This window comes from Manis javanica, chromosome 2 (genome assembly GCF_040802235.1).
Source record: "Manis javanica isolate MJ-LG chromosome 2, MJ_LKY, whole genome shotgun sequence".
Classification (NCBI taxonomy): Eukaryota; Metazoa; Chordata; class Mammalia; order Pholidota; family Manidae; genus Manis; species Manis javanica.
The window spans coordinates 204,508,624-204,530,304 of NC_133157.1; the positions used below are offsets into that span (position 1 = coordinate 204,508,624).

The window sequence follows — 21,681 nt, forward strand, 5'->3', positions numbered from 1 at the left end:
AGATTTAAAAAATCCTTTTAAGCAGGATAACCATACAGACCTTGAGGTTTTTGTGAAAATGCCCCTAAACATCTCAATCAATTTAGCCACTGTTAACATTTATGCTCACTGTGATGATGTCTTTACGTAGTTCGAGGGAAATACCCTTTCCTATTTCTCACAGGAAAATAGAATGACAAGGACTTGGACATTACTTACTCTAACTTATAAGAAGAAAAGAAAACATACACATGCATACTATTGTTTGGTCCACACTTAAAATGTTTACCAGCCACAAAGTTCTTCCACATTCCACTTCTCTGGCACAATCCATACCTCAGTTGAAGTTTCAGTTTCAGCTAATTTTACTTTATATACTTTAGTGAAATTTGAGGTTTATAACTAACAAGTTAGTTTGTCTCAGTTCTGATAAAAGAATTAAGGATCACTGATCCCATTAACTAAATTTTACACTCCAAGATTAACCACATCACCTTTGAGAGACTTCAATGTAGTATTCCTTAGATATCCATCTGATGCTGATAAACATTTTCCCATAGAAGTCCCAACATCACACACCTGTCTCTTTTAACTGGATCATTGTAATGTCAGTCTACATGGAACAAGTGTGCTGTGACAATTAACTTTTATAATTCAGAATTCAGTGCATCCTCTGAGTAGACTTTTTCCTTCTGCACAGGATGCTTAATATTTTATAGATAATTTTTGTTTGTTCTTCCATTCAAAAATGAATTCCCTGCATACTCCCATGTTAGAATTATGTAGTCACTATTTTGTTGTGTAGAAAAACGTAGAGGAACATTTCTGGGAAAAGAAAAGTTCACTATAAAAGAACATTGTTCTCCCTAATTACATATTTTATATTGATAAAACAATGCACACATTTTCAAATGTTTTAAAACTATTGTTTAATTGATCTGTGAACTTTTTACTCATTTACTGAGTACAAGTGCCTTATAATGGAATCTACAAAAAAGCCAGTAAGGCTATTAAGTAATGTTAGACAGATTTGCAGGATACAGTATACAGAACCTGGAGAGGAATTCCTGGGTCAAATGGTATTACAATCATTTTAAAGCTCCAGACTGGAATCTGGCCAGTGAAAGGGCTGCAGAAGAGATATGGAGAATCCTCTTTCTGTTGCAGTAGTTTGTCACCAGGATCTCTGACTTTCATTGACAGAGTGTTTCCTAATTCTCAGTGGATTCAGCTCTCAGCTCCACTGTTGACTAGCTGTGTATCCCAAGGCAAATTACCTAAGCTCTGTAAGTCTCAGTTTCTTCCTTTGTAAAATGGGATAACAAATCTAGTTATTTGGGTGGTTATAAGGATGAAGTGAGATCACGCGTCTGAGTACTTAGCACTGGGTCTGGTAGGTAGTCAACCCTCGATAAATGGCAGCTCTTACATGATTCCTAATACTCTTATTCAACTAAAAGATCAAAAATCAGTCTACTTGTCCTTCAAGAACGAGCTTAAATGCTCTCTTATTTTTAAGGGAGTTAGTTGTACCATTCCTCATCATTTATTCTGCTCTTAGGTTTATTATAGAGTATATAATGAGTTTTTCCATAGGCTTTTCTGTTTGTTTTTTTTCCCGACGAAACAGGCACAATGTCTATTACCATTTCACCAATACTTGGACTTGTGTATGCCTTTTTGTTATTTTTTTAATTTGTTGGACAGATATTTAAGTGACTTACTTTGAAAGGATTCCTCTGACCCTATTACGCCTGGGGGGTCATAACGGGTCAAAAGCAGAATCAGGGGACTAGTCAGGTTATTGCAGTGACCCAGGGAGAAATGATGGTGACACAAGCTGGTGGTTGAGGCAGTGAAAAGTGGTCATATTCTGGATATGCTTTGGGACTAGAGCTATATACCTGGAAGAAGAGGAATGAAAGTAACAAGAAATAAAAATAAGTAATAAGAAATTAAAGAAAAGTCTTTCCCATTCTGTTCAAATTCAAAGAAGGAGTTTGGTTTGGTGGAAAATTGATAAGCCCGTAGTTGGCTCTGTTCTCCTAAAGAAACTTAAGGCTTCTTTTTTTGTGTGTGTGTTCTAGAAAATTCAGTGGTGCCGTATTTTTGGCTTTCCTAGACTGACAATATTGGCTTCACTGTAAATTAATAAGCAGTTTTGACATTCTTTTTTCTGATAGAATTATGCACATTTCCAACATACATTTTTCATTTTTGAGCTGCTATTTAAGAACCACTAAGAAATTTGAGAAGTCAGGGAAACCTTGTGTAGGTTGGTTACTTGACTGGCTTTCAAAATGTTTTCATTTTGAAATGAATGAATATTCATACATTTATTGAATGTCTGCTGTGTTCCAGGCTCAGTGTTAGAGGCAGTAAAAAAAAAAATCACTGTGAATAGAAATATATTTTTTGTCCTTTGTCTATTATGATTTGAATGAGAACACTAAGATACATGATTCTAGGTAACATTTACTAGACATTCACCATGTGCGTGGAACAGTGCCTTAGTGCTTTATATACATCCTCTTATTGAAATCGTCACATTAACCCTATGAGGTAAATGTTATTTACATTTTGCGATGAGGAAACTGAGGAACAGGGAGTTAAGTAACTAGTTCAAGTTCAACCTGGGATTCTTATTGTAGGTGGTAGTCCTAATCCCCCTGGCTCTGAGTCCTTCTCTCTGAGGTTGGGCAGACCTGCAAAGTCTGAGGAGCAGGGATGACTCCACTGATCAATCCTCACAGAAGCCCGACTCTTCATCTGCCCTTTATTCCTTTTACATTCACGTCAAGTCCTGCCTCTATGGTAAAACTATTCCAGATTATGCTCATTATTTCTGCCTCCTCTGACTTCTTTGGAGCTCCTACATCACACACACAGGAAAGCCTCCTTATTTCCAGTGAAGGGGTCTAACAAAAGAATGGAGAAGGAGAGGAATCATTGGAAACCTCCAAGTGGCAGATGGGCTTCTGTATAGTTTGCAGTATCCTGTTAGTAGGCAAAAGGGAGGACTCTCTAGAGGGAGCTCTTCCTAAAGAACTGACAGCTTCAGGGTATCAGACCCAATTGAGCACAGGAGCAGGTCCCTACCTGATCCTTTATATTGTTTCTGTGAGCTCTTTCCTTCCTCTTTCTCTCCTAGCTCTTCTTCTGACCTGATGGGTAATTGTATGGAGACTGCTAATTATCTGTCACTATACATCCCCTTTCTCTGATAGGAGAATGCCTTGGTTTTAACTATACAGATGGCTACCCACGTAGGGACTACATTTTCCAGCTGTCTTTGCAGCCTGGTATGGTCATGTGACTAAGTCCTGTCTAATTGGAAGTAAATGTGCTGTTTTCCATGTTTCATCATTAAAATGAAGGAGTCTGTGCTGCTTTGCCTCTTTCCTTCTTTCTTTCACTTGGGAGGTGGTGAGAAGTGGAACACTTTTAGACTTAGACTTGGAAGTTGCACAGTGAAAATGGCAAAGCTGCCCTTCAAACCCTGGGCTGCTCTGTAAGAGAGATCAACTTGACTCTTGCTTAAGCACTGTATTTTGAGTTTTTTTTCTACAATTAATAGAGAATTTGATACTTAGAACTGGGCTACTGACTTAACAGAAAAGTAAAATATATGCCACTAGCTAATCATTTGGTCCTCAGGAGTGGGGCACACATATTATAGGCTGGAATGCTTGATCTGTGTTATGTTTTAGTGAAACATTTGATAACACTCATCTGCAATACGTCGGGAGGCAGACTATATGCCAATAGAGTCTCTGTCTGGCCAAACTTACTTGGAAAACAGCTGCAATGTTGATGTGTGCTGTCTGCTTTGGCTACGTTTAGCAAAATTCTGTAACAGGAAGTTGAAGTCAGGCTAGTTGTTAGTAGTGCTGATAAAACCGTTTTTACAGGGATGGGGCCTCAAGCCTTTAATGCTTCCCTCTCATTACATGTCACACAGAAATTGAGACACACCTAGTGACAAAGATCAGATAAACAATGTTGTCTACCCACCTAAACCCATTATTTCAAATTATTTCAAGGTAGATACAATTGAATTGAGAGAAAGAGGAATGGGAAGAAAATTTTGGCTGTGGTTGCCCATAAGGGAACTAACTGGAAGCAAATAGGTCAAATGACTACAAAGATTGTGAGGGGATATTGGTATCAAAGGAGCCAGGAGCCTGTCCTGGGAAAACCTGTGACTGTTTGATAACGAGGCTCCCGAACATACACAGTTTGTGGGTGGGATCGGGCTAGTGTAGAAAAAAAAAGTTCTTATAATGCATGTCATATAAAAATTATAAATCTAGCTAAGAAAATATTAAATAACATTTTTTCTATCCTCTTGGAAAAAAACATATTTTCATGATGACCTGTTATGTGCAAGTTAGAATTTAGACTGCTGAAACTCGTGTGGCATTTCACGGCAGCAGGGCATGGATAGCCAACACGTGGCCCGTGGCACATCCGCTTCTCTTTCCTATCACATTTCTCTCTTACATTAAAGGGCCTTGTACGCACATGTTGATATGCTACTCCTGACACCAGCATCTAAATCTGTGCACAACCCTTTAGGTTCTGCCAATTCTTACTTGCTAGGAAGTCCCAGAAATCTTGTCAGTGGCCTTCTTTAAAGATGCAAATTCAAAGGACTTTCAACAGTATGGTTGAAGAGAGCAGGAAAGAAGCAGATAATGTGAAATGCATTTGTTACTGATTAAAAATGACATGGCCTGTGTTCATATTCCCTAAGGCTGAATAATACATAAGGGAAGTCAGAGGATGTTTCAGAGCTTGGAGAGTGGGAGGGAATTTCATTAACTCAGGTCTGTTATTGTAATCTCACCACAAATGCGGTCTAGAAATCCATTTTAATTATATTCTCTAATTGTCTCTGCACAACTGAAATGAATGGACTTTGGGGGACCTCCAATGTGCTAACATTGTACAGAAGGCAAATAAAATACTGATTTTCATCTTCCAGTAAGACAGAAACTTTGAATTTGAAAACCAGATGAATCAGACTTTCTTACACTGATGAAGACTAACTGGACTGTAATAGAATCTAAACCCCTAAGCAGTAGTGATTTACTGAGAAGGCTTACAGTAGCTGTCCTAAGGATGTTAGACTGCCATTAAAGACATGCTTTCCAGGCTAAGCAAAGACTTCATATTTATAGCAAGGGTACTGTGTGGCCTTCTCAAATTTCAAAGGCCTTTTGAAAGCACAGTTAAATGGGAGGTCAGACACCACCACTGGTGGGGGCAGGGCTGTCTAAGCGCTGTCTGAACTGGGGAAAGAAATAGGTCTTCACCCTCTTTCTGTTTCTTTTAGAGGCGACAGGTCCCTCTGAGTGTCTCCACATCTTAGGTCTTCTCTAGGAACTAAGCCGTTTCCTCTCCCATCCACAGCTTGAGGCCACCTTTGTTTGACTCCTAGAATCCTCTCTCCTTGGTGGGGAAATTAGAACAGTGAGAAAGGAAAATAAGGCACATTGTAGCAGAGGTGGTTAAAAAATTACATTGATATAGAGTGGAAGCTACAGACTGGCTGGCTGTGGGCAAATATGATCTTTGTTTAGAAAAATCTGAATGAATATTTAAAAATCCTGGACTTGACATAAGAAAACACGGATTTTCAGTTTCCGCAGAAATATTCTGCAACACTGGGTCTCGTTCTTGCAGGGCTCCCATGAGCTGTGGCTGGACCCCCGGCAGTGGCCTGGGCACACCCTCTCTTAGTCCTCTGGCTCCTCAGGGCCCCGTGGCTAAATTCGGTCAGATTTGCAAGAGCACTTTCCTGGAGAAGGGAAGAGAGCGCAGGAGAGTGTCAGATCACAGCACGGATTTGGTCCTTTGACCCTTTGATGGAAAGAGAGAAGGAAGTAAGTTGGTTGGGAGGAAGACTCCAAGCCAGCAGTGCAGTTCCAGGCAGATGGGATGTCTTAGCAACTGACCTGCCACAGAGTCCCCTGACTCCCAGCAAAGGGCCTTCCCCCTGGGCCCCTCCAGCTAGCCCAGGCTGGGAGCAGCAGTTCATTAGCCCCCTCAGTGAGGGATCTGAGCAGGGCGTTCACATTTATAACTCTGTGTGTCCACTGGCTGTAGTCTTCCGTCTTGGTGTGTATAAAGAAAGTGTGCTTAGGTCTCTGGCAGTTGATTTTCCCATGCCCCACTGTTCTCTGCTTCACAGGCTGTTGTTGGCATTGTATTGGTGTCTTGTGTTTCAAGCCTGAGAAGTTAAGGCCACAGGAAGCATATTCTTTAGTCTTTTAAATTATGAAGAACAGGAACAATAAAGCAACAATGAAACAAACACTCAAACAAAAATCCAGAGGTTGTATTGCAATGAAAGTAATAGTATTATAGTCATTGTCAATTTTACACCTGTATTCATTCATTCATTCGTTCATTCATTCGTTCATTCATTCATTCAAATACTGAATATTTACTGTGTATCTGGCACGAGAATATACATGAGGGCTTTCAAATTACCCCTAGAGGTACCCCTCATTTGTTGGTTTGCAGAAATACAAAAGTAGTATCTTCACCAAAATAACAGAATAGGCCATAGGATTTCTTTTACAAATATATCCATACCTAAGCAATTTCCTACCTAAACATTTTCTATTGTGTGTGGCCATCTTGCAATTTTTTTCTTTTCTCTCAGCTGAGAAGCATTCTAGGCCATCCTCCCAGTGTGAGGCATTTTGATGTGGGCACTTCCTTGGCTGGTGATGACAGGCGATTTTATTTTCTTCCCTTGTTTCTTGGAACAGTTTCATTCCTTATCACACACTTGACCCGGCCTTACTGTCTTTATCCCTCAGGCACTGATTTTGTTTTTCAGCCCTTCCACATCTTTACACATTATTATCTGATAATCAGCAGCTGGTGGGAGGCAGGCTGTATGAAGGTTGCTTTAGGTGGTCCCAGTGGGGGCTAAGTAGAACATTCTGGAATTTACAGCTATGGCATCAGTTAATCCACATGGTGTCTGCTTTGTGGGAAAGAGAGAAAAAGAGGTCATGACTTTGCAGTCACCTCGAATGTTCTAATAACACTTCAAATTGTAAACACACTTCAGTTTCTAGACATGAATTTCTAAGTCCAGAAAATAAGCAAAATACAGAACTTCACTTAATGTTAGTTTTTTCCCTGCTTCCACCTGGATCCCACGTACGCCCAGCAGCTTGCATTGGGAGTGACGGTGGGGTTGCTGTCTTTTCTTACCTTCACCCCTAACTAGCTATTATGTTTGCCCATCTAAATAAGGCATCTAGGGAATGATTCAAGGAAACAAGTCTTGAATTGTGCTGTCAGATTATACCTTTGCCCCCTCTCTGGCCTTACACATGTGTGAAGTTCATTTTCGTGCTCCTAATAATTGTCAATGAAATACAGTGAAGATTTCAGCAAAGAAGTGAGGATTTGAGAACAATGGATCTAAATTTTTTTCAAAATTTGGTTGTTGTTTCTAGTGAAATACTTTTTTTGTCCGTGAATAGGCGCAATACTGCTCAGTTGATGGTCAGGTAAGGTAGGATCCTTTCCCTATTATATAGACTGAAAATATTAATATTCATAAATATTTATGAGGGGTAGTTCGAGCTTTTTGTCCCATTTCCATTATATTTGGGTCTCTTTTACATAGTACTACTAAGGGATTAATATTTTCATGATGAATAATCTCCATCTTCTAAAACTGAATGATAGCCGATGAATTGCTATTTATTTCAGTACAATTACAAACATAAAAAGATTCTGTTTCACTCTAGGGAAAGGAAAAATTATTCTGTTTTACAGGCATATACACTTTCATATTTATATCCAGAAGAGGCAAAAAAAAAAAAAAAAGGAAAAAAAATGGGACAGCTGCTTCATTAACTTGCTTTCTCCTCACTCATTTATTGTATTAATCATGACTCCTTCGATGTCTCCTTTTATTTTCCAAAAGCCTGTAACCTTCTTATTTGACTGTTCCTTTATATTACGTTTTGATTTTGCCAAGAATTACAAATGAAGTTCACAAAAAAAGTTTATTGCCCCCAGAGAATATTACTTTATTTGAGATTGAAACACGAATTAATATCCCCTCTGTTGGTGTCTGAGAACTCATTGCTCCTTCTCCATTGCATTTAATTTTAGTATAAAGAATAATAGCTTGCATTATAACTTCTGAAGGCTTCTCCAACTTTTACTTAGTTCTAGACAGTTTCTCAGTTTAATTTAAGGGGAGTTTTATACTTACATTTTAGCACTGCAGAAATCAAGAACTTGTAAACTGATTGACTTGGAAAGGATTGAGTTCAAAATACATGAAGGATATATATTCTCACCTCATCAGGAAGGCCAAATTTGAAGAAATTTAAACAAAAGAAGGCAACAAAAGGGAACATGGGCTGTGTTTTTAGGTCAGTAAAATATAGTCAATTAAGTCAATAGTTTGAGTCAAGATGGATGATGAACTGCTTGACTAAAATAAGTATGAAATTTTTGGCATCATAAGAACACAAAGTTTAACTTGGGCTATATGATGACAGTTCAAGGTGATTATACATTTATAGAATAACCAGAGCAGCTGGTGAATTTTTTTTTATCCATGCATTGGGGGAGGAAGGAGAAGAGGTATTAATTCATTTGCAATTTGATATAATTCAACAAATTTTTTTGAATGCCTATTGTGTTCTGCAGCCTTCGCTAATCATTGGAATTGAATAACGTTTAAATCAAACAATTAATGACTGAATTTTTAGTTTTAAACAAATTGATTTGTTTCAAGAGGGCAGGGGAATTCTGTTGCCTTGGACAAAGATGTCAAGTACAGAGTCATACAATGACCTGCTTTACTTCCTCCGGACTCATGCGGTTGTCCTCACACGGTCCAGATTCACTGAACTAGAATCCATTAGATTATATTTTCCTCCGTGTTTAGAGAAATGCTTGTCTGACTGTGTTTTACAGGATAGGCCAGGTGAGGTGACATCATACCTTTATTTATTTTAAGGATAATTTATTTTAAGGTGACATAAGTAATTTTCTTATCCATGATCTAACATTGGTGAAAACACACTTAGGGAGGAGGCTGGACTTCACTCCTTTCCTGTTTTCCAAACATTCAAGGCTATTTAATGGCCTACAGTCTAAATATGCACATCGAAATTGAGTATTTTCTCTCCTAAGGCATGGTAGCAATCAGAACTTTCCTGAAAATACTTTTCATTCATCAGTTTCTATAGATTTCTCTGCCATGTGAAAAGAAATTTGTTGCTGCTGTGGGGGTCTAGGCAGAGAAATTTAAACTTTGAGGGTATGTGTATTCTGTTCTGTATCATCTGTTCTACTTTACACAGAGCTATTTTCTTTTCTTCGATCTGTTCACACTCTTGGGGTACTCATTAGAGACAAAAGATTTTACTGTTGCTCTAGATTTACAGAGATGATTCAGTCATGAGCCCTGCTCTGTAAGAGCTTATAATGTAATGTGTGTGGAGACCTTCAAAGAAATAAAATAATACAAGCAAATAGAAGTAGATACTGTCAGAGATGTACACAGTGGTTTGAGAGTGATGAATCTCCCCAGAGGGATCAATAATGCTTCCTACCGAGGTAGCATTTGAATTTCTTATGAAGGATGAAAGAGTTTCTTTTTCTTCCTTCCTGTTTTCTGTATGTGCCAGGGTGGGAGGCATTTCTGGTGGTGGGCTGAACTGTGGCAAGCATCTAGTAGTGTATATAATTATTGAGTCACTATGTTATATATCTGAAACCAATACAACATTGCATATCAACTTTATTCCAATAAAAGAGGAAAGATAAAAAGAAAAAAATGGAAAATTATGATTGGTTTTTTCTTCTAAAAACTGTATCTGATAAGAATATTTTTAAGGAAATATTTTTCAGTTTGTTTTACATTATATGTCAGTCTCTGTCATTATATAATTGAAGAGAGGAGTACATAGTTGGCTCCCAGTAAATTATTTTATCAGTGGATAAAGAGTGAATTGGCTTTGTCACTAGCATTAGCCACCCAAATGTTGGAACTTTTCTAGTATTTCCATCACAGCTGAGTTGTTTTTCCTTTCTTTCCTTTCTTGATCCCCATGCTGGAGAATATGAGCTCACAGTAGCAGTGAGAAAATATGGCTGACACATTGCCATGGAGCTGGGAGGTCGTTAAGACGATGCTTGCTTGGGGTGGTCCCAGGTGACACCTAATGGGACATGCTTAGCTTGAATATTAAGGCTACATGAGAAACTTATAGAATACATACTCTTATTACAGTCAAGACTTGGAGAGAGACTCAGGGAGGGTGATTACTTGTTCTGTATTGGCATTGTTAGAATCAACAGGTGGTTTAAAAATTAAATATAATATTTGTATCATGTATCCTAATATAATTGAAACTTTGATGTCTAAAAAGTTTATCCAGGACAGAGAGTAAGGAAAAATGGTGGCACAGTCTTGATTTTTCTGTATAATCTCGGTGACAATATAATTTATCACACAAAACAGGATACTTCTGAGATTCAAAGATTACTATTAATAATTATGCCTTGAAAACAGGTGTAAGCGTAGACTTTCCCAGACAAAGGAGAACGTATGGTCACCCTGTATGTTACAGATTGTTCTCAGACTGTTGGGAAAAGAAAGAAGAGATTTGGCTATTTCTTCCACATCTCCAAGGACTACAAAGGGTTACTTGTGGTTAAGACCCTGGACATTTTTCAGTAATAATTTAAAAAAATGTATTTATAACAGTGGTACCCTAATGTTTTGAGGTCAGGATCACTTTATTAAAAAAATTTTTTTTATTAAGGCATTATTGATATACACTCTTATGAAGGTTTCTCATGAAAAAACAATGTGGTTACTACATTTACCCATATTATCAAGTCCCCACCCATCCCCCAATGCAGTCACTCTCCATCAGTGTAGTAAGATGCCACAGATTCACTCTTTGCCTTCTCTGTGCTACACTGTTTTCCCCGTGATCCCCCACACCATGTGTACTAAACATAATACCCCTCAATCCCCATCGACCTCCCTCCTCACCTCTCTTCTCACACCCCTCCCCTTTGGTAACTGCTAGTCCCTTCTTGGAGTCTGTGAGTCTGCTGCTGTTTTGTTCCTTCCATTTTGCTCCGTTGTTATACTCCATCCACAAATAAGGGAAATCATTTGGCACTTGTCTTTCTCCGCCTGGCTTATTTCACTGAGCATAATATTCTCCAGCTGCATCCATGTTGTTGCAAATGGTAAGATTTGTTTCTTTCTTATGGCTGAATAGTATTCCATTGTGTATATGTACCACCTCTTCTTTATCCATTCATCTACTGATGGACACTTAAGTTGCTTCCATATCTTGGGTGTTGTAAATAGTGCTGCAATAAACATAGGGGTGCATATGTCTTTTTGAATCTGAGAACTTCTATTCTTTGGGTAAATTCCAAGGAGTGGGATACATGGGTCAAATGGTATTTCTATTTTTAATTTTTTGAGCAACCTCTATATTGCTTTCCACAATGGTTGAACTAGCTTACATTCCCACCAGCAGTGTAGGAGGGTTCCCCTTTCTCTGCACCCTCACGAGCATTTGTTTTTCTTAGTCTTTTCGACGTTGGCCATCCTTACTGGTGTGAGGTGATATCTCATTGAGGTTTTAAATTACATTTCCCTGATGATTAGCAATGTGGAGCATCTTTTCATGTGTCTGTTGGCCATCTGAATTTCTTCTTTGGAAATCTGTCTGTTCATATCCTCTGCCCACTTTTTAAATAGGGTTATTTGCTGTTTGGGTGTTGAGGTGCGTGAGCTCTTTATATATTTTGGATGTTAACCCCTTGTCGGATATGTCATTCTCAAATATATTCTCCCATACAGTAGGATGCCTTTTTGTACTGCTGATGATACCCTTTGCTGTACAGAAGCTTTTTAGTTTGATGTAGTCCCACTCATTCCTATATTCTTTTGTTTCCCTTGCCCAAGGAGATATATTCAGGAATGAGTTGCTGATGTTTATATTCAGGAGATTTTTGCCTATGTGGTCTTCTAAGAGTTTTGTTTTATAGTTTCATGGCTTACATTCAGGTCTTTGATCCATTTTGAGTTTACTTTTGTGTATGGGGTTAAAGAATAATCCAGTTTTATTCTCTTACATGTAGCTATCCAGTTTTGCCAACACCAGCTGTTGAAGAGGCTCTCATTTCCCCATTGTATGTCCATGGCTCCTTTATTGAATGTTAATTGATCATATATGGTTGGGTTTATATCTGGGCTCTCTAGTCTGTTCCATTGGTCTTTGGTTCTGTTCTTGTGCTAGTACCAAATTGTCTTGATTACTGTGGCCTTGTAGTAGAGCTTGAAGTTGGGGTGCATGATCCCCCCTGCTTTATTCTTCCTTCTCAGGACTGCTTTGGCTATTTGGGGTCTTTTGTGGTTCCATATGAATTTTAGAGCAATTTGCTTTAGTTCATTGAAGAATTCTCTAGGTATTTTGATAGAGATTGCATTGAATCGGTAGATTGCTTTAGGCAGGATTGCCATTTTGACAATATTAATTCTTCCTATTCATGAGCATGGGATGTGTTTCCATTTATTGGTATCTTCTTTAATGTCTTTTGTGAGAGTCTTGTAGTTTTCAGAGTATAGGTCTTTCACTTCCTGGGTTAGGTTTATTCCTAGGTATTTTATTCTTTTTGACACAATTGTGAAAGGAATTGGTTTCCTTATTTCTCTTTCTGCTAGTTCATCGTTAGTGTATAGGAATGCAATAGATTTAAGTGTATTAATTTTGTATTCCACAACTTTGCTGAATTCAGATATTAGATCTAGTAGTTTTGGAGTGGATTCTTTAGGGTTTTTTTTATGTACAATATCATGTCATCTGCAAACAGGGAAAGTTTAACTTCTTCCTTGCCAATCTGGATGCCTTTTATTTCTTTGTGTTTTCTGATTGCCATGGCTAGGACCTCCAAAACTATCTTGAGTAAGTGTGGGGAGAGTGGGCATTCCTGTCTTGTTCCTGATCTTAAAGGAAAAACTTTCAGCTTCTTGCTATTAAGTATAATGTTGGCTGTGGGTTTGTCATATATGGCCTTTATTATGGTGAGGTACTTGCCCTCTATACCCATTTTGTTGAGAGTTTTTATCATGAATGGATGTTGAATTTTGTCAGATGCTTTTTCCACATGTACGGACATGATTATGTGGTTTTTGTCCTTCTTTTTGTTGATATGGTAGATGGTGTTGATGGAGTTTTGATTGTTGTACCATCCTTGCATCCCCGGAGTAAATCCTACTTGATCATGACGGATGACCTTTTTGATGTATTTTTGAATTCGGTTTGCTAGTATTTTGTTGAATATTTTTCCATCTGTGTTCATCAGGGATACTGGTCTGTAATTTTCTTTTCTTTTTTGGTGTCTGCCTGGTTTTGGTATTAGAGTGATGCTGGCCTCATAGAATGAGTTTGCAAGTATTCCCTCCTCTTCTACTTTTTGGAAAACTTTAAGGAGGATGGGTATTGGGTCTTCACTAAATGTTTGATAAAATTCAGCAGTGAAGCCATCTGGTCCAGGAGTTTTGTTCTTAGGTAGTAGTTTTTTTGATTACCAATTCAATTGCAGTGCTGGTAATTGGTGTGCTCAGATTTTATGTTTCTTTTTGGATCAGCCTTGGGAGGTTGTAACTCACTTAGTATGCTATTACAAACCCAATCTAAAGGTTCTTTTTTTCTCTCCTCCTTTTTCTTCCTCCTCCATTGTTTATATATTGGGTATCATATTGTGTACTCTTTGTCTATCCTTTGATTGAGTTGGGTGGTATTTGATTTAATTTTGCATTTGCAGAGTAATTAACTGTTCTTCTTTCTTTACTGTGGTTTTATTACCTCTGTTGACAGCTATTAAACCTTAGGTACACTTCCATCTATAGCAGTCACCCCAAAATACACTGTAGAGATGGTTTGTGGGAAGTAAATTCTCTCAGCTTTTGCTTTTCTGAAAATTGTTTAATCCCTCTTTCAAGTTTAAATGATAGTCTTGTCAGGTAAAGTATTCTTAGTTCCAGGCCCTTCTACTTCATTGGATTAAATACATCATGCCACTCCCTTCTGGTTTGTAAGGTTTCTGCTGAGAAGTCTGTTGATAGCCTGCTGGGCTTTCCTTTGTATGGGATCTTATTTCTCTGGCTGCTTTTAGTAGTCTTTCCTTATCCTTGGTCTTTGCCATTTTAATTACTATATATCTTGGTGTTGTCTTCCTTGGGTCCCTTGTGTTGGGAGATCTGTGCACCTCCATGGCCTGAGAGATTAACTCCTTCCCCAGATTGGGGAAGTTTTCAGCAATTACTTCCTCAAAGACATTTTCTATCCCTTGTTTTCTCTTCTTCTTCTTCTGGTACCCCTATAATGCGAATATTGTTCCGTTTGGATTTGTCACACAGTTCTTTCAGTGTTGTTTCATTCTTAGAGATCCTTTTTTCTCTCCTTGCCTCAGCTTCTGTGTATTACTCTTCTCTAGTTTCTGTTTCATTTATTGTGAGCTCCACCGTATCTAATCTGCTTTTAATACCCTCCATTGTGCTCTTCAATGATTGGATCTCTGACTGGAATTCATTCCTGAGTTCTTGAATATCTTTCTGTACCTCCATGCGCATGGTAATAATTTTTATTTTGAACTCTCTTTCAGGAAGATTCATGAGGTCAATGTCATTTTTCTCAGGAGTTGTATTCATAATTTTAGTTTGAACCAGGTTCTTTGGCATTTGAAATTTGTATATGGCACTCTCTAGTGTCCAGATGCTCTACTCTCTGGAGTTGCTCAGCCCCTGGAGAAACGTCAGGGGTTGCCGGGGAGTGTTATTGGTGCCAGGGGTAATGAAAGAGCTGTTTACTGCTTCCTGGCTGCTATCCCTGTCTCCACTGGCAGAACCAGTGAGTTGAGCACACAGGTATAAGCCTCTGTGCTTTGCGTTTGTAGGTGCTCTAAGTGTGGCTTCCCTCTGGTTGTCCTAATGCCAGGGTAGGTTTTGCTTCTTTGTAAGCCAGGTAGGGCTGATCGGGAGGGAGGTGCTGCAGGCTTAGTGTCATGGAGGGGGGCTTTGGAGCTGCATAGCCAGCCAGGGGGCTGGAGCACCTGAAGATCGTGAAAGTTCCCAGCCTGCTGGGCAGAGTGCACCTGGACAATTTTGTTTACCTTTCCTTTCTCCTGAGCAATAAGGTCTGTGCAGGCCTTGCCCCTTTAGCAGCCCTCTCGCTGTTAGGAAGTCTCTCAGACTGCCTGCCTTTCTTTTGTCCCCGAGTAGTCAGATATGGATCCCTGCTTTCACAAGCGACTGGAATCTCAGTCTCTCCAGGTATTCTTCCTGTCTTAGCTTTCCAAGTCCCCTAATCATGAGAGTATCATGAAAGCACCATGAAATGTAGGTTTGTGCTCTCAGAGCAGAACTGCAGAGCAGGTGTTCAGTAGTCCCAGGCCTCCACTCCCTCCCTGCCCCATTTCTCTTCCTCCCACTGGTGAGCTGGGTTCGTGGAAGGGCTTGGGTCCTGTCAGACCAGGGCTTTGGTACATTACCCTGTTCCATGGGGTTTATTCTTTTCTCTAGGTGTATGCAGTCTGGTGCATCTGTCTTTCCTACTGCTCTTTCAGGATTAGTTGTATTAATTACATTTTTATATTATGTGTGGTTTTAGGAGGAAGCCTCTGTCTTGCCTGTCATGTTGCCATCTTTAATCCAATCCAGGATCACTTTAAACATTAAAAAATTTTAGAGAGTCTCAAAATACTTTTATTTATGTGGGTTATATCTACTATATATATAACATATCTGAAATTAAAACAGTACCTTAAAATATTTATTTATACATTAAAAAATAACAGTTAGACTTCTACTTTTGTAAAGACCGAGTAGACATACTTTCCCCTATTCCTTCCAGTAAGTTTAACTGAAAACCCTGGTCATTACATATAAAACCTGCACATGAAGCGTGAAAGTTAAAGAGAAGGCTGCCAGCTAGGGACCCCAGGCCCCAAGGAACAAAATGGTGGTGAGTTCCCTAGGTTTTCTTTTTGATCATGTTTGCAGATACTGGATACTGGAGAAGCCAGTGACTCAGAAATGCCAATGGATGCAGACAAAAACTGCAAAACCTGTTCCCCTTAGCCAAAGGACAAGACAAGAGATGGCCTAGCAAGAAAAAAATTGACAATATTCAATAGGCAATGCCCATTTTATTCCAGCCAAACACTTCAGAAAATTCTGCTTACATTCTCTCCCTGCTAGTAGAGGTCAACTGAAGAGCTATACTTCTATTATTGCCTGTATATAAGGAGGCACGCCAGCCCACCCCCCTACTCCTTACCTCTGAGGTGGTGTCAGAGAGAAGGCGAAGGATGGAAAAAGTCCTGACTTTCATACTGCTCACCTCTAATGAAACCTTCCATTGGTGCAGACCATAGGGATAGTCTAGACTTCCACCCTCCTCACATAAAGTAACAAGGCACTTCTCCCCTTCTCCAGGAGGGTGTTGTCAGAATTTTCTTGGAAAACTCAATTTTTGTGGAAAGCCAGGAGTAATATGGCCATTCTTTCCCTTCTCCCTGCCAGTGAAAGTGGATGTCACTTATAGATTAGCACCAAGAAGCTCCCTCCCTGCTCCCAGGAATATCAGCAGAGTTCTAGTGGGGAGTCTAGGCAAAATGTTGGCATCAGTTAACTTGCATAAGTTATGAATACGATACCTAGAGTAATCACTAAAAAAGCCATGCATAGAGAAATTAAAATGGAATACTAAAACATGCTCAATTAACCTATAAGAAAGCAGGAAAAACAGAATGGACAGAGAGGAGGAAAAAAGCAAAAAATAAAATGGCAGACTTAAGCCATAACATATCAATACACTAAATATAAATGGTCTAAAATTGCAAGTTAAAGAGAGTGTTTGGAAGAATGGATAAAAAAAGATCCAATTATATCTTTGTACAAGGAACTCACTTCATATATAATAGTATAGGTAGGTTGAAAATAAAAGTATAGAAAAGTACCATGCAAACATTAATCAAAAGGAAGTAGAAGTGATCATATTAATATCAGATATAGTAGCCTTCAGAGCAAAGAAATTAATAGGGACCCTCCATAATAATAGATGGGTTATTCCACAAAAATGACGTAGAAATCCTAAATGTGTATGCACGAAATAAAATAAAAAAAATAGTGACAGTACTAAATTCTGCGTAGAATGGAGCAAAGCTTGAGCTCTTATGTTTCTGGTGAGGCTGTACAATGATACAAGCTTTCTGGAAAACAGTATGGCCATTTCTTGAAAGCTTCACCTACACTTGCCATAGGATTCAGCAACTGAACTACTGGTATCCCAGAAAAAATGAAAACCTATGTCTGCAGAAAAACTACAGCACATAGTGATCACACATGGCATCTCTTGCCCCCTGTACTACCCGACCCAACTTAACTCCAAGAAAGTTACATGAAAGTTTCCAACTGTTTGCTTCTAACCTAAATGTGCTTCAAGTATGTCATGATTTTATTCCCACTGTGTAGCGTTCTTGATGCTTTTAATAGTGTTCTCTTTAGTTGAGGCTGGTTATGCGAATCCAAAGAATGTCAGGAGTCTGAATTGAAGGAGAGAAGATTAAATTAGAAACAGTGATGTCTTCCTCCATTCTTATACAGAATGGTGAAGAGGAAAATTGTGTCTTTGTTGTTCTACTATTACTTTTAATGTCTCTTTTTTTTCCTACTCTTAGCTCCCTGCTCCAAACCAGTTATCCAGCCCACATCCTATTCCCCTGAAGGGGCCAGCTTATGAATCCTGAGGTGCTAGTGCTTTCAGAGATCTTTGCATTTTAGTAGGTATAGTCTAAAGAATGGAGAACTTTAATAAGACTCAACTAAATTCATTTCTAATGAAATCTTGAGCTGATGGAGAAGATTTGAAATAAGGAGAATAGGCCAAGCCTACTAGCATGGCGTATACTCTATCCTTTCCTCCTAGGAATACATTTGCTCCTTCTTCCATCCCAGTGACCCTACAGAGTTGCCTCTCTGGCAAGGAAAACCTTATCCAGAGGGAGAAGAGCCAAATCTCCTTGGGCTAGAAGTCAGATCAAGTAAAATAAAATTCTTTGATCCTGAAAAGAATGGCAATTAAAAAGTAGGATGTAGGAACAATTTTAGTGCATTTCAACACCGAGTCAGATTGGTTTAGGATCAGCTCACTGTTTTACTGGGCACTTTAAGCCATGTATGTTTTGAGAAGTGTGTGTCTGTGTTCCAGCTCCGTGTCTTGGCAGGTCTCCTTCCACTTGGCAAACTATTCATCACACGTGGAAGGGAAAAAGCAATGTGAATCAACATGGAAGCATGGTTACCTGTTTGCAGGGATGTGTGGGAAATCAGTAGCCCAATAATAGCTTTACTTCAAAGAGACATTGGCTAAATAGGTGTGTTGACCCTTTCTCTGTGCTTTGATGATCACTAATTACAACTTTTTCTCTTTGGACTCAGTAAGAGTATTTAGGATTTTGTTGCCAAGTTTTCTGAGACCTTTGGTCATTAAGCCTTTACTAGCAATCTGTTCTAGCTTTGAAAATTAACTCCCTTTACAAATTGATTGTGACATTAATAGTCAACATGCCCGGATGAAGAATGGGCCATGTCTATTCTTATTGGTAAGATTTAGGAAAAATTCCCTGAAAATCATGTATCATTTGGACTTACTACTCTTAACTCTGAATGGCTCTTTTTCCATATGTTGCCAAATCTCCTAGTAATGCTTTTCAACCTGTGTAAATTAAGAAGATTAAAAGTGACAGCAATTTTTCTGTTGAATTAATGATGGGCTTTTAGTTTTTCACTTTTCAAAAAATGTAATAATCACTGTTTGATGCAAGAACATTATCAGAAATAATTATATGATTAAATCAAGGCAAAAATGCAGCAGACAACAGGCAGAAAAAATATCATCAATGGTTAAATGGTTTGTGTTTCCATTGTCTAAGATTCCTAATTTGACATTTGAGACTCCCATGAATCCAGCTCTAGTTCATTTCCTCCTATTTCATAACATATATTTTTTACTTTAGTTAAACTATGTTTTTGGCTTTATTTTAGTTTTTTGAAAGTTATCTTCTCCTTATCTTTCCTTATGCACCGCCCCTTACACATTTGTAATACCTTCCCCATTTCTGACCTTGTCCAGGAAATCTTTCCCATTTCTAAGCATTCAGAAACAATGCCCCTTCTTGGATTCCACCATCAGATGCAATTTCTTCTTTGATTGCCTTTGTTCTTGCTACATGTATCAAAGTGGGTTCATTTTGTTATTGATAATTGTGTGCAAGCCCATTTCTTAACTAAAAATTGAGGCTATAAGAGTAAGTGAAATACTCAAGGGAGACTGTACAGACAGAGGAAAAAGGAAAGCTGAAATGGATCTCTAGAACACATCGGTGAAAGCATTTAGAATCAGCTCCTATCTTTCCCTTTCACTACATATTCTTTCTCTGCTTAGTGTATCTCAGTAGACCACTTGAGTGAATCCTTATGTATTAATCTAGTCTGTGTTCCTAAAGTAAAGATTTCCTACAGATGAACCCCAAATTGGTGACTGATAGGATTTAGGCTCACATTTCTGGAAAATTAAGTCTTGTTTTCCAAATGTAGTTTTCTTTCAGATACAAAACATATTACATGGGGACATATGCATGTGCTGACCTTGTTTACATATACTACTGGCCATTTTGATTAATGAAATAAAATAACATATCGTCAGTGTACATACAAATGATTTTTTATTTTTCACCTTTAAAATTTCCTTCTTTCCTTCCACCTTCATTTTCTTCCATAAACTGGTTAAGGAGAAAGTATTTTATATAGAGGGCTTTTTCCTTTAGGGTCACTATGACCTCAACTCAGGGTTAGTCCTGACTTTGTAATGTCACAAGTGCTATGATGAAGGCCAGTTGTGGCAAACATTGAATGCAACAGGTGGCCAGAGAAAATTTAGGAGCAGGTGAGGAAAAGGTGATTTACCATAAAGATGAAATGTCTATCATTTTAGTTGGGTAAAGAGCAGAGATAGAAAAAAAATTAAAACTAATTTTTCCTTTATTACAAAGAAATAATATGGGATTATTGAAAAATAGTTTAATAACATCAACTGTTATTCTTACCAAGACAAAGTAACATCTACCATGGTATATTATAAAATTTAATTGAATTATTTTCGTTAAACTGTCATAAATATACCATACTATACCAGGAACATCTTAATATATCATAAATGTCAAAGAATATACAAGCATGTGAATATTTATAATAGCTATATATGTCATTAAATGAAATATAAACCATATTATAATTTATATAATGAGCACTATATTAGTGAACACTGATATTTTTTAATTCTAATTTTTCTATATTTTAAAACCATGATGATATGCATATTTTATTTATCTTGTCTAATTGTTTGCTTAAGATAACTTCTAGAAATTGAGACTTGATGTGTCTCAGGATAAACATATTTAAATGTTGCTGTATATTTCACCAAATTGCCTTTGAGAAAGGCTGTATTAATTTGTTGCTGGGAAAAGGGTTTGAGAGGATCTTTCTTACCCCATGCTTGCTGCCTAGTGTGTTATCAATTTTTAAACCTTTGCCAAAATAATAAAAAAACTCTACATTTCACCATCTCATCATTTCTATTGTTTTGAAAGAACTTGAATATATTTGCTAACAAGTTTTATTTCTACATATTATTATATGTTTAACTGTATGTCTTTATTGTATATATGAAGAAATATAATTTCAATATACTATATACTATTTCTCAGGTGGTTATTCATCTCTGTAACTCAGTGGGGGAAATATTTTCCCAGTCCAGGGCAAAATACCTTTGAAACTAAAATCAGTCAAAGGGAGAAATAAAGTGGGAGAAACCTGTTCATTGCTTACAAGCAGTTGTCCACTTCTAATCGCCAGTGTCTCTTGCAACCCAGCTGCAAAAAGGGACCCTATCCAACCTCTCTGGTACAGATGTGCCCTTGCATCCCCTTGTAATTACCTATTGTTATGGAGATGGCCTACTCTCCACCCCTTGGAAACACCTATTGATATGAAGATGCACTAAGGCCAGGTGAGAGATTCTGGAAATACTGTAATTTTACCCACAGGCTCTTAGCTTTATTTATGATTTAAAAAAATTGTAGTTAAAATTTTTTTTGTTTTAAAGACTGTCAATCTTTTTATGTTTTCTGGATTTTGTATCAACATTATAATTAATCCTTGTATGAAAGTTTACGGAGACAGATATGTAATGTAAATAATTACCACTTATTAGCATTAGTAATAATATTGAGGGAAAAAACACATTATATCTACATTGTGTTTCTAGCTTAGTAAATACTAGTCCAAGACTCTTAGAAACATTCATTTATTCATTCAGTATTATCTCATTTAATCTTTATAACAAAAGTCTTGTAAGACAGTGATTCCCATTTAATAGAAGGAAACAGATTCAAAGAATTTAAAAGACATTTGAAGTTTAGGAAACTATTTGATGGCATCCCTAGCCCAGCCCTTAAACCTAGTTGAGAAATTTAAAACAGACCTTGTGAATTCAAAAACCAAATAATTGACTGACTTAGTAACAATGATATCCCACCTACATAGTCGTATCG

The 21,681-nt window shown here is 37.9% G+C and overlaps 1 protein-coding gene and 1 long non-coding RNA gene across 3 annotated transcripts in view; one reads left to right on the forward strand and one right to left on the reverse strand.

Annotated features, from left to right (window-relative positions):
- Positions 1-21,681, forward strand: part of LOC140848000 (serine/threonine-protein kinase TAO1-like) — a 398,025-nt gene that overhangs the window by 150,025 nt on the left and 226,319 nt on the right. The window lies entirely within an intron of this gene.
- On the reverse strand, positions 714-20,288 carry LOC140847999 (uncharacterized). Its single transcript, XR_012128429.1, has 3 exons — positions 16,410-20,288; positions 6,599-6,982; positions 714-6,214 (listed from the first exon to the last, which is right to left on the reverse strand). It is a non-coding gene; the product is annotated as an uncharacterized lncRNA (long non-coding RNA).